Raw genomic sequence first — 12,638 nt, forward strand, 5'->3', positions numbered from 1 at the left:
CCCCTTTACGATTCCGACCCGATTCACTAACCTGGCTGCACCCGATCCGATCCATGCATGCAAATTAGGGAAATGGCATGCAAATCTAGCAAGGCAGCAATTCACCATTTTTCAGGCATACCGACTAGGCTGGCCGATCACAAAAGAAGCGACTGCTGGGGTCCAGTTGCTCAAGCCCTTTCTATCTGCCCTGCTCTCTGCCCTGTCAGCCCCAATCTCTTGCTGCCCCGAACGCCTTCCGCTGTCCAGATCTGCCTCCCGTTGTCCTGGTGAATCTAGGGACTAGGGCTTATTTTTGGAGTAGGGCTTATATTAAGACCTACCCCTAAAATCATGCTAGGGCTTATTTTCGGGGTAGGTCTTGTTTTCGGGCAAACACAGTAAGTTGAAATTTATAAAAACCAATAAAAATTAAGATTAAAAAATTAAGAATTAAGAGGAAATGCAAAGCAGGCCTTTTTCATGAGCCTGCATAATTTAGCTTTTGAAAGCGGTCAAATATGTGACTCACACTCATGAGACAATATCTGGTTATTCACAAGCAGGGTCATGGAGGCCTGGATTGCATTCAGACCTCAAGAGGTCACAGTCAGGGGAAGCTGTATCCTGCTGCTGGGACTAGCTTTGAGAAAATATTTTCATTGTGCTGGACTTGAAAAACGTATTTCTTCTGAAGTCACAAAATGACCACCCCTCCCCCTCCCTCTACCCCCTTCTTGGAACTATAGTCCCCTGAGGTTAAATATTTCTAAACACACTTGTGATGTTCTCCATTACAGTGCTGTGCTTAGATTGCACTGTCTGATGTTGGCTTGCGTTTACCACAAGATTTCATGCTACGTCTTTTTAGCTTTTTTTTCTATACAAAAAAAATAAAGGAAGCACTGATCAAACAGAGCTGTAAATTATAAATCAAAGATAGCAAGGTTAATTCATGTCAGGAGATCTTTTCCAGGATGAAATCATTTTACACTAGATTAGTTTGTTATAGATTGTATGCTCTTCTGAGCAGGGACCATCTATTACATGTACAATGTACAGCACTGCATGTGCCTGGTAGCGTTATAAAAATAATAAATAAGTTGTTAATAGGAAAAAAATCAATGATCATTAAAGCTAGGCATTGTTATATTTTGCTATGGCTAGAGAGAGGAGGAGACATTATGTGAAATGAATATACTCCCTCTTTTATCAAGCTGCGCTGCTGAGCAGCACGAGCTAAATGCCGAGCAGTGGCATAATAAAGGGAGGTGGTCTGCCCTGGGTACTGTCTTGGTGGAAGCAACACACTCCTCCTCCTCTCTGTCGCACTCCCCCGCTCCTCCCCCACTGCACATGCACCTTCACTCCCCCCACCATACCTCCAGTGCCTCGCCATGAGCAGCAAATCCGACCTGTTGCTTTGCGCTAATGTCAGCTCTCCCTCTGATGTCACGTCCAGGTCCTGCGCCTAGAGAGTGACGGCAGAGGGAAAGCCGACGCCGACAGCATGCTGGTGATGTTGCTCGCGCCGGGGAAATTGAAAAGGTACAGAGGAAGGGGGACACGTGCACGCACAGCAGGGGGGGGAAGGAGCAGGAAGTGGCGAAGAGGGCAGGGGAGGGGCGCCTCCGCCCAGAGCACCTCTCACATTCACTACACCACTGGTGCCGAGCCGTCCGTTCTATTCCTATGGGTGGCTTGGCATTTAGCTCGCGCGGCTTGGCAGCACAGTTTGATAAAAGGGGGGGGGGAGGGGGGCTAATGAGGTTAATATTCAGAAGGATTTAATTTGACAAGTTAATTCCTGCTAACTGGGTCCTAACATGTTTTTCATTGGCACCTAACCAAATAATGCTGACCACTGCAGCACTATCCAGTTAGTGCAAGGAAGTCCAGGAGTAGAGCTTAGACATCTAGTGTACCAAGGGCAGGGAGGTGGGAGCAATCCACCCCAGGTACCGGCAGTGTTGGAGGTGTAGGGCGGACACAGGGCTGTAGTTCGCATGTGTGTTGACCATTGGATAGGCCAGCTCCTGCCCCTCTGTCATTAATTTTCTGCAAGGGACTGCAGAATCAATGCCACGTGCATGAGGACCACGGCCTCATGACCACTCCACGCAGCTCCCCCAGTGGCCTGGAGGAGGGGTCACTCCAGCTGAAGGAGGGGTTGCTTCACTCTAGGTGGCTGCCAAGCCAGGCATGCAAATGGCTTAGGCAGAGCAGGTAGGTATCTGGGCATCACCAATATTCTGCACCAGTAAGGGGAGCCCAGCCCAACAATTTTCATTTCATACTATTTCCTGTATCCAAGAGACGTCTGGAAAAAATTACCTACTCTGATTCTGAGAAGAAGTCTTGAAACTAGGATTTCTACAAAGCATCACCCAAGGTTGCAGGGCTGAAGTCTGAAACTTTACTGCTACACATCTTAGAACACGTGAAAAGTATTTCCGCTGCAGCCCTTTAACTTCAAACAGCAACATTCGAGGACACGTGGGGGAAAAGTACATCCTTAAGATCTTGGAAACTAGTCCACAAGAAAGTCAATAGAAGACCACACAGCAGGCTAAAGATACTTGGGACCATATGATCTAAGGAGAATCAAGTAATACAGCAACAATTACTTCCCCAGATGAAGATCAGATGACTAAAACGCTCAAGTAAAACGGAGAGTCGGGTAGTTTGAGCCTTGAGGCCAGCGCTGGACTAGCAAGTTGCTATTTAAGCTAAGTGTAAGGAAGAAAAATGATAGCATTCACATTGATGGAATAATTTCACTAATGAAATTAAATACTGTTAAATACTATTGAGCAAGAGACACATAGTAGTAAAGATATCTTAATGGATTTTATGTAAGAGACACATACCAATAATAATACAGTACTCCCCTAATATTAACGGGGGGTTCCGTTCCAGGAACCTCCTCGAATGTCTAAAAACTGCAAATATGATTTTTAGGCAGGGGAGACAGGAGAGGGAAGCTGGAGAGGCAGTAGAGGGCAGCCAGAGCGCCGGCGAGTGAAGGAAATCACTCGCTATATGCTCTGACCGCCTCTTCCTGTACTAAAGTCGGGCCTCACCAATCAGGAGCTGCATGCCAATTAGAAGTCGACTGCTTGAGTCTTGTACGGTTGCTATGGCCCTCAGGGTGTAGCGGACAGTCTGCTACCCTCACAAGCTCTCTCTCCGGTCGGGGCCCATCTCCGTTGTCTGGTAACCCCAGCGGAGAGGCACTGAGACAAGTAGTGGGCGGGAGATGGGAAAGTGTCCTGCTGTCTCCATAGTAATGGCCCATAACTGAATTGAACTCAGGCCGTGGGGCTCTAACACAGCACGCACTGGCTTTCCTTCTCCTCCGAAACAGGAATGACGTAATTTCCTGTTTTGGATGTGAAGGGAAGCCAGCGTGCACAGTATTAGAGCCCCGCGGCCTGAGTTCAGTTTGCTTGCAGGCGAGAGGGTAGTGAGGGAGTAGAAGGGAGGGAAGAAGACCTCACCAGACAGTCGGGGGTCCCCTGCCCTTTTTGCTCCCCCCCCTTAATACCGGTCCTGGGGCAGGGAGACAGCCCATTCTCCTGCAATCCCTTGTCCCGTTGGCCCCACACACAGCTTCAGGACGCCGTCTCTGAAAATGGGACATTTCAGTGTCCCGAAGCTGTGCATGGGGACATTGGGACAGGGGATCTGAAAAAGGGACAGTCCCGTTCAAAACGGGACGTATGGTCACCTTAGTAATACTGTATATAAAAAAGGGGGTTAACAAGTCATTAGTATTAATCAAACTAACTAAAAGATAACAAAACTAATAATTCTAAAACATGCTGGAGCTCTATGGTACTAGCTCCAAAGAAACTTGTTTTTAGTAAAGATTAAAATGTTTGTTATCTGGAAAAGCTAATATGAACCCCCTAGTGGTGGAGTACAGTATTACTGTTAAGAGTAGAATGCATACAATACAAATCAGTGGAAGTGCCACAGTTAGGAATTAAACGAGAAAAGAATATAAAGTTTATTGCGCAAAATTTTGTGAAGAGCACTAGATAAGCTGTCAGGGTAGGTAACTAATCTGTATGACTGGATGGCATTCAGCGGTTGGTAAGCTTACAAAGGTAAACAGGGTGTTATATTTACCATTTAAAATTTGTAGAAACTTAGGTTAAATGTTATAAGACACGCGTCTACCCCTAAACCCCTATGACTACTGATACCCAATGTTGCAACTGACCAGGTATGAGGCCTTTAACCTCAGATAAGTAAAAGTCCCCCTTCTTGTGTGGTCACCCTTACATGCTAGGTCAATGGTTCCCTGTCCACAATTACCCTCAGCAAATTCACATTCCACAGGTATCCCTTAGGTCAGATACACTACAATGCACATTATCGTTAAATAGACAGGTCTGAAGTGTATCTTGCTAGGATGAATATGGCCTAATACAGTACTTGTGTGCACACACAGTATTACTAGTCTCTGTAAACATTGCAGCTGTCTTGTGTTGGATACTATGATCCTCGGCATCTATGTCTCTATCGGCTGCTGAAGTGAGCTTGTCAACTCAGGAACTCTGGAGCACCTACTGTGCTGACTATAAACAAAACAATAAAGCAAAAGCCTAATCTAAAAACAAACAAACAGGGGACTTAAGAACATAAGAAACTGCCTCCGCTGAGTCAGACCAGAGGTCCATCGCGCCCAGCAGCCCGCTCCCGCGGTGGCCCATCAGGCCCATTGCCTGAGCAGTGGTCCTTGACTATTTTTATAACCTATCTCTACTCCTATCCCTATCCTTAATCCTTATCTGTACCCCTCAATTCCCTTGTTCTCTAGGAATCTATCCAAACCTTCTTTGAAGCCATGTAACTTGTTCTGGCCTATCACAGCTTCTGGAAGTGCGTTCCACATATCCACCACCCTCTGGGTGAAAAAGTACTTCCTAGCGTTTGTTCTAAACCTGTCCCCTTTCAATTTCTCCGAGTGCCCCCTTGTACTTGTGCTTCCCCATAATCTGAAAAATCTGTTCCTGTCCACTTTTTCTATGCCCTTCAGGATCTTGAAGGTTTCTATCATGTCTCCTCTAAGTCTCCGCTTCTCAAGGGAGAACAGCCCCAGCCTTTTTAGCCTGTCAGTATATGAGAGGTTTTCCATATCCTTTATCAGTTTAGTTGCTCTTCTCTGGACTCCCTCGAGTACTGCCATGTCTTTCTTGAGGTGCGGTGACCAATACTGGACACAGTACTCCAGATGCGGGTGCACCATTGCGCAATAAAGTGGCAGGATGACTTCCTTCGTCCTGGCCGTGATGCCCTTCTTAATGATTCCAAGCATTTTGTTTGCTTTCCTTGAGGCTGTAGCGCATTGTGCCGATGCCTTCAGTGTTGTGTCCACCATTACTCCCAGGTCTCTTTCAAGGTTACTTACCCCCAACAGTGATCCCCCCATTTTGTAGCTGAACATCGGGTTCTTTTTTCCTACATGCATGACCTTACACTTCCCTATGTTAAAGCTCATTTGCCACTTTTTGGCCCACTCTTCCAGTGTCGTCAGATCCTTTTGGAGATTTTCGCAGTCTTCCGTTGTTTCAACCCTGCTATATAGTTTGGTGTAGTCTGCAAATTTAATGACCTCGCATTTTGTTCCCGCCTCCAGGTCATTTATAAATATATTGAAAAGGCAGAGAGTGGGAAGGCTAAATAAATGAAAACAAAAAATATTAAGAAAAAGGGAGGTTCCTAACTAGCCTACCCAAGAGCAGTATCTGTTACGTCCCTCTCAGTTGGTTGTTACCACCCTTCCTGCACTGACTACAACCACTGGCTAACTAGCACTAACCCCAGAGGCAGACTCTAAAGCAGGCTTAAGCAAAGTTCTTAGAGGGTAGGCTTAAAGCAAAGTTCTTGGAGGGCAGGCTTAAGCAAAGTTCTCAGAGGAACGGGGTGTGGCTGCTCGGGGCTCACCTGGGCTTGCTCTCCTTTCTCCTCAGGGGTCTCACACCCGGCTATCCTCCCTACTTCTAGCTGGGCTCTCTCTCTCTCTCTGCCTCTCCTGTAGTGCCTCAGTGGCCGGGCTCTCTTTCTCTCTTCTGCAGCCCCGTCCCCTTAGTGCATCTCTTCTTCCGCACTCCTAGGACTCACCTGCAGGTTTCTGACAAGAGATCCTATCCGAGCTTGTATTCCTTGTTCTTGGCCCCCTCCCTCCCCTCCCCCTCTCTCTCTCTCCAACAGGCCCCTCTCACTTCAGCCCCTCTGCCCCTTCATTTTCTCCAAAGGCTCATCTCTTCCAAAAGCAGCTCCCTCTTTTTAGCCTACAGCTTCTCTTCATTCCAGCCATTGGCTCTTCTATTGTTTTTAGTTTGACTGCTTCTCTTCCATTTGCCTGAGCTGGTCCTTCTCGTTCCACGCTGCTTGCAGCTCTCTCAGGACCTGCCTGGCCGCATGGCTCCTCACTGCCCTCAATATGTTTAAGTTGGAGGAAAGACGGGAGAGGGGACATAACATAACTTTACTCTTCTATACCGCCATAACCAAGCAATTTCTAGGTGGTTTACACAGAAGAAGGCTGGACAATCAGCGAAATACAAATAGTTAAAATACAACAACTTTCTTAAATATATTCAGTGTAAATAATATGATAGAGAAGTTTAAATACCTATGTGGCATAAATGTGCATGAATCGAATCTCTTTCATTTCAAAGGAGGTTCTGGAATGAGAGGGCATAGGATGAAGTTAAGAGGTGATAGGCTCAGAAGTAATCTAAGGAAATACTTTTTTAAAGAAAGGGTGGTTGATGCATGAAACAGTCTCCCAGAAGAAGTGGTGGAGACAGAGACTGTGTCTGAATTCAAGAAAGCAAGGGATAGGCACATGGGATCTCTTAGAGAGAGAGAGAAAAAGAGATACTGTAAAGGTTACTGCAGATGAACAGACTGGATGGGCCATTTAGCCCTTATCTGCCATCATGTTTCTATGTCATATCCCCAACATTTTCCAGCATTGGTCCAACCATTCCCATAATTCCCTGCATGTTCCAGCATCCCTTATCCCTTACATTTTCTAGCACTATACCCCCATCCCTAGCATCAACATCAGCCTCTCATCCACAGAATATTTTTGCATCAACCCCGTACCCACTCCATCCCCTGCAATCCATTCATTTTTCCATCCTCATCAACTACCTCCTCCTTTCACTTACCCTCATTCTTTTCATTGGTGGCAGCTTTCTCCCTTCTCTTTCTACTGCTTTCTCTGGATCAACCAGGCTTGAGCACATTTCAAACGTGAGTATAGGCACATCCTGATTCTCAGCAAGTAAAGCAAGGTTTCTTTGGGCCAGGGCACACTGCCCACGCAGTGGCTCAACAGCTAGATGACTGTCTCCTGGCACCTCTCAGCAGGATCAGTCAGGCAGCAGAGCAATGGCTTCAGCAGCTCGCTGAAGACCCACTGCAGCATGGTGCCCAACATCCATCACCTCTTTCTAGATGTCGCCTAGGGCTCGCTTTCTGGTACTCTTGCTCTCTTCACTCAGGGAGTTTAAATGACGGGCCAGGGCCTGCAGAGTTTCCAAGGTTGTCCGCCATCTGGGATTCAGTGCCTTGAAAGAATTCCCATAAGCAAGGTTTTTGTTCTAATTTGATTGGTTGGGCATGCTCAAAAATTCTGCCAGCCCAACCAATCAAATTAAAGCAAAGCGATTCCGGAACTTGAAGCCAGAGAGAATGGCTGGCTAACAGCTGAGCTCCTCCTGAAGGCAGTTTGTAATTAAACTTAAATACTAATTTTCTTCTGAATTTAAAATTAAATTCCTGGGAATGGCTTCAAATAAACAAAAGCTTCAAGAAGCGTCTTCAAAATCTACAGGAAAAACCAAAAGGCTGAAAGAAGACTCACAATCTTCCAGTGAGGTTCCCTTACCTATGGACGCATTGGATTTTATTGAAGTTATGGAGGAATTGAGGAAAATTAACACAAATATAATGGAAGTGAAACAAGAGATGAATCTCATGAACAGCAAATTTGATCTTTTGAACAACAGAATGGATAAGATTGAAAATAAAGTGGGAAAAATTGAAAACATTCAACAGAAATACAAAGAAGATCATAAAATGTTAATGGAAATGAATAAAAAAATGATTGATATGGAGAACAGATCTAGGAATCAGAATTTAAGAATTATTGGACTAAAAGAGGGAATTGAAGGGAAAGACATGATCTCTTTCCTAGAAGAGTTAATACCAAAAATTCTTCCACTAAAAATAAAAGGATCACTGGAAATTGAAAAAGCACATAGGGTTGGAATGAGGAAAGATCAAAACAGAGAAAAACCAAGAACTGTAATATTCAGACTACTAAAATTCCAACAAGTACTGGATATTATACAAGCTGCAAAGGAAGTTAAAAATCTTGCATATAAAGATTCTTAGTTGTTTTTCCTTCAGGATTTCGCTAAAGAAACTGTACAAATCAGAAAGCAATTTTTACAACTGAGACAACCATTAAAAGAAATAGGTGATAAATATGGACTATATTACCCTGCATTAATGAGAGTTACGTACAAGGGAAAATTTCATCAATTCGATGATCCAGGAAAACTTAAAGAATTTTTGACATCTCAAGAAGTACCTATGAATTAAGTTTAATTGATTTTGGAAGGATGGAATTGGTGTTTTAAATTTTTATTTACATAAGTTTAATTGGAGAATAAAAGTTTGGTTTTAAAGGGAATATAAAGAAGAATTTAATTTTTTCCATATACTTTAATAGATACAAAGATGGCTGCTGAAATTGATTTGTTAACTGTTTTGGAATGAATGAAATAGTTTTGAATTAAAATAAATAAAATTCTACAAAAGAATGGAGAAAGCAAACATGCAGTTAATATTCAAACTTACCTGACGTCAAAGGAATGTGAAAGATTATGGGAGGAGTATTGAATGAGGCCTACATGGTCATAGTGGCCTTCTCCTTTGGTCGGGGTCGGAAGTTGGCAGCGACTACGGTTTAGCGGTAAATCGTCTTCATTGAAACTGCAGCAGCCGAGAGACTTCGGTCACCTGAACAGCAGTGCCTGTTGGCCAATCCGGAACTTAGCGACGAGCTGGGGCTGCATGGCTCTAACAGGTTGCTGTCGCATCCGACCAACGAGTCCTCCGCCGCTGTTGCCTAGCTACAGGCTACAGACAAAATTGCTTTAAGGCCCACCGGAAGTCTGTTGCTGAGCTGCGGCGATGGGGGCTTGTGAAGCGCTGGTTTCGGCGGACTGCTGAGATGGGAGATGGTCGGTTCCCCGGACCTGGGTAGCTCCGCCTCACCCACAATGCTCGGCACCACATAGTCTGTACGGACCTCTTCGCCGCCTCCGCCTGTCTCCAGAGCACCTAACTCCAGGGGCAGCGGCCAGACTGGTGTTTCGCCCGGCCCAGAGTCCTGTCATCCATCGGCCTGGCTTTTCTCCGGGGTTTCTCGCCGGTGTCGCAGGGTCCGTGTGTGCGGTGGTGACGAAGCAGAGGTTTCCTATCAGCCCCAGCTCCAGTGGAAACATCACACACCAATAACTATACTGGATGGCTTTTCGCACAGACTAGGAATTCTTATAATTAACATAGGCCTTGGTGTAGCTGTTCAGGGAATCAGATAGAGCTTGGGCAGTGTGTAGTGGGAAGAAATGCATAGAGGAGATAATCGCAGAGGAGGAGACATGCATCCTGATAATATCAACTAACCTTTTTTTTTTTTTTCTGGGAATGTCAGTGTTCCTCCAAAATCTGATTTACTCCATTTCATCACTGATGCTGAAGCCGTGGATTGAAGTCAATGTTTTGATTTTATTTTTATTTTTCTTTCAAGTTTATGATTTACTTTTAATATCATTCATTGTTTTGCCACTTGTTTTGTTTTGTTTATTTCTATCATTTTAAATTTCTCCACAATTATATTGTTCAATGATTCCGCCCTTCTGCATCTATTATGTGATGGAGTGAAATTTAATCTGCCTGGCCATTCAGTTTTGTGTAAATGCATGAGAGATTTACTTCTATTCCCATAAATAGTTATGTTATCTTTTCTGCTAAAGTGTTTCTTTCAATTTTATGCATTGAATGCTAGAGGTTATTTGGAATAATAAGTGACCTTTTACTTAAGGAGGAAGGAGTAATGGAGGATCAGATAAGTGGAATGTCTTATTTAGAAAATTTTTAAACTGCATATTTTATAATTGAGCTAATTGAATTTTTATTTTACTTGGTTTTGATGTATTTGAATATTATAATGCATTTATAGTTTAAAACTAATTTAATGCTGTTAAGGGGAATGATAATGAAAATTATAAAGTTTTTGACATTTAGGATGGAAAAATTTAATATAAAATATTAAAATATACAGTCCTTTCTTGGTATGATTTTAGGTAGAGGTCTGTGTACTAGGTTGGGGACATATATAGAGTGGAATTTAAGGGATTTAAATATATGGATGGATCAATTTTTATAATATAGAGGAAACAGTGAAGTAAGATGCTTGGGGGGAGGGTGCTGGCCTGATATTTTGTCTTCAAGTTATCGTATGATTAGAAGGGGAGGGTTAAGGGAGGGAATAGGGGAGGGTTTTGGGGGTTTTAGTAATATAATCTTTAAGGAATTAAGGGAGGGGAGAGTTGCACCTTATAGTAAATTAAGGGAATTGACATATGCGCAGGAAAATTATATGTTGAAGTATTTGTTGAATTTCATAGGTGAAAGGATTATTTATATTAATGGAGCTTAAAATATTTTCACTAAACGATAATGGTTTAAATCATCCAATAAAAAGGAAGAAAACACTTTTGTTTTTAAAACAACAAAATATTGATACTGTTATATTCAAGAGACTCACTTGTCAGCCTTAGAGTCTCAAAAACTGAAAGAAAATTGGATTAAACATTGCTTTTATGCCCCAGCTGTAAAAAAGAAAGCAGGTGTTGCAATATTGGTAAATAAAAGATGTAATGCTACCTTCAAATTTATATCTGGTGATCCTTTAGGAAGGTGGATACATGTAGACATGAAACTGGAAATACTACAATGGCGCTTTTCAATGTCTACGCACCTAATATCAATCAAATTGAATTCTTTAAAAATCTACAACTATTGTTATTACCACTGGCTGCTTCTAATTTAGTTGTGGCTGGGGATTTTAATGCTGTTATAGATCCTATAATGGATAAAAATCTAGTAGAATTATGAAATCATTAGGATTAGATAATTTGATACAAAATTGTGACTTGAAGGATATATGGCGAATATTTCATTTTAATGATCGGGAATTTTCGTTTTGTTCCCATGTTCATAAATCTTTTTCAAGAATTGATTATATATTTGTGTCAAATACATTAGTTCAACAAGTAACACAAGCCTCCATAGATCCAATCATTTTGTCTGATCATGGTGGGGTGTGGATTAAACTTAAAGTAATTGATCAAGAGGATAATAGACCTATATGGAGATTTGATAATGCATTGCTGGTGGAACCAAGTTTTATTGAGGAAATACAATTAAAAATAAATGATTATTTTCAAATTAATGATACGAAGGATATCTCTATAGAAACATTATGGGATGCTTTTAAGGCAACCATGAGAGGTTAAATTATTTCTTTTTCGGCATATCTTAAGAAACAAATTAAAAAACAATTTCATAGTTTGGAACAAAATATAAAGTTATTAGAATCAAAATTAGTTGAGAAATGGGATTATTCTATATTACAAGACCTCATGAAAGTGAAAGGGAAATATAATGAGATTTCTTCAAAATTGATTAGAAAAGATATATTCTCTCAACAGGCATTGTATTATGGAAATTCAAATAAGGCGGAAAGATTACTGGCAAATTATCTAAAAGCAAAAAAACGTAAAACAAAAATAGTGATGATTAAAGATGAAAAGGGGAATAGTTATTCTCAAATTGGACCAATTTTAAGTCAATTTTTAAACTTTTACAAAAACCTTTATTCTTCTGAGCCTTATTTAGATAAAGAAAAGGATGGTTTGGAATTTTTAAAGTTAATTTCGGGACCGAAAATTCCTGAGCATATAAAAGAAAGTTTAGAAAAGCCAATATCAATGAATGAATTGCAAGCAGCATTGAAGTCCCTTAGAGTTGGATCCGCTCCAGGTGGAGATGGTTATACTGTAGAGTTTTATAAATCATTTCAAATTACCCTGTTACCATATTTATTAAATTTATATCGGACTCAACTTACTAAAGGTTGTATTATGGGTACCATGGCTGAATCATTAACTATAGTTTTGCCAAAGCCAAATAAAGATCCCACACTGGTTTCAAATTACAGGCCTATTTCTTTAATTAATGTTGATGGGAAAATTTTAGCTAAGATTTTGGCTATACGTTTGGCTAAGGCTCTCCCTTTTATGATTGGTGTGCATCAAACAGGTTTTGTTGCTCAAAGACATTCTTCTAACAACACTAGGCTTACATTACATATGTTGAATTTATCCAAAGCCTTAAAAGATCCAGTTTTTTCTGTATCACTTGATGCAGAAAAGGCTTTTGATCGTGTTGAATGGACCTTTATGTATCAAGCGATGGAATGGTTTGGTATTGGCTCTGGATTTATACAAATGGTTCAAGCATTGTATAGCTCCCCTATTGCTAAATTATATATTAATAAT

This window comes from Geotrypetes seraphini, chromosome 2 (assembly GCF_902459505.1).
Source record: "Geotrypetes seraphini chromosome 2, aGeoSer1.1, whole genome shotgun sequence".
In the NCBI taxonomy this organism is placed as follows: domain Eukaryota; kingdom Metazoa; phylum Chordata; class Amphibia; order Gymnophiona; family Dermophiidae; genus Geotrypetes; species Geotrypetes seraphini.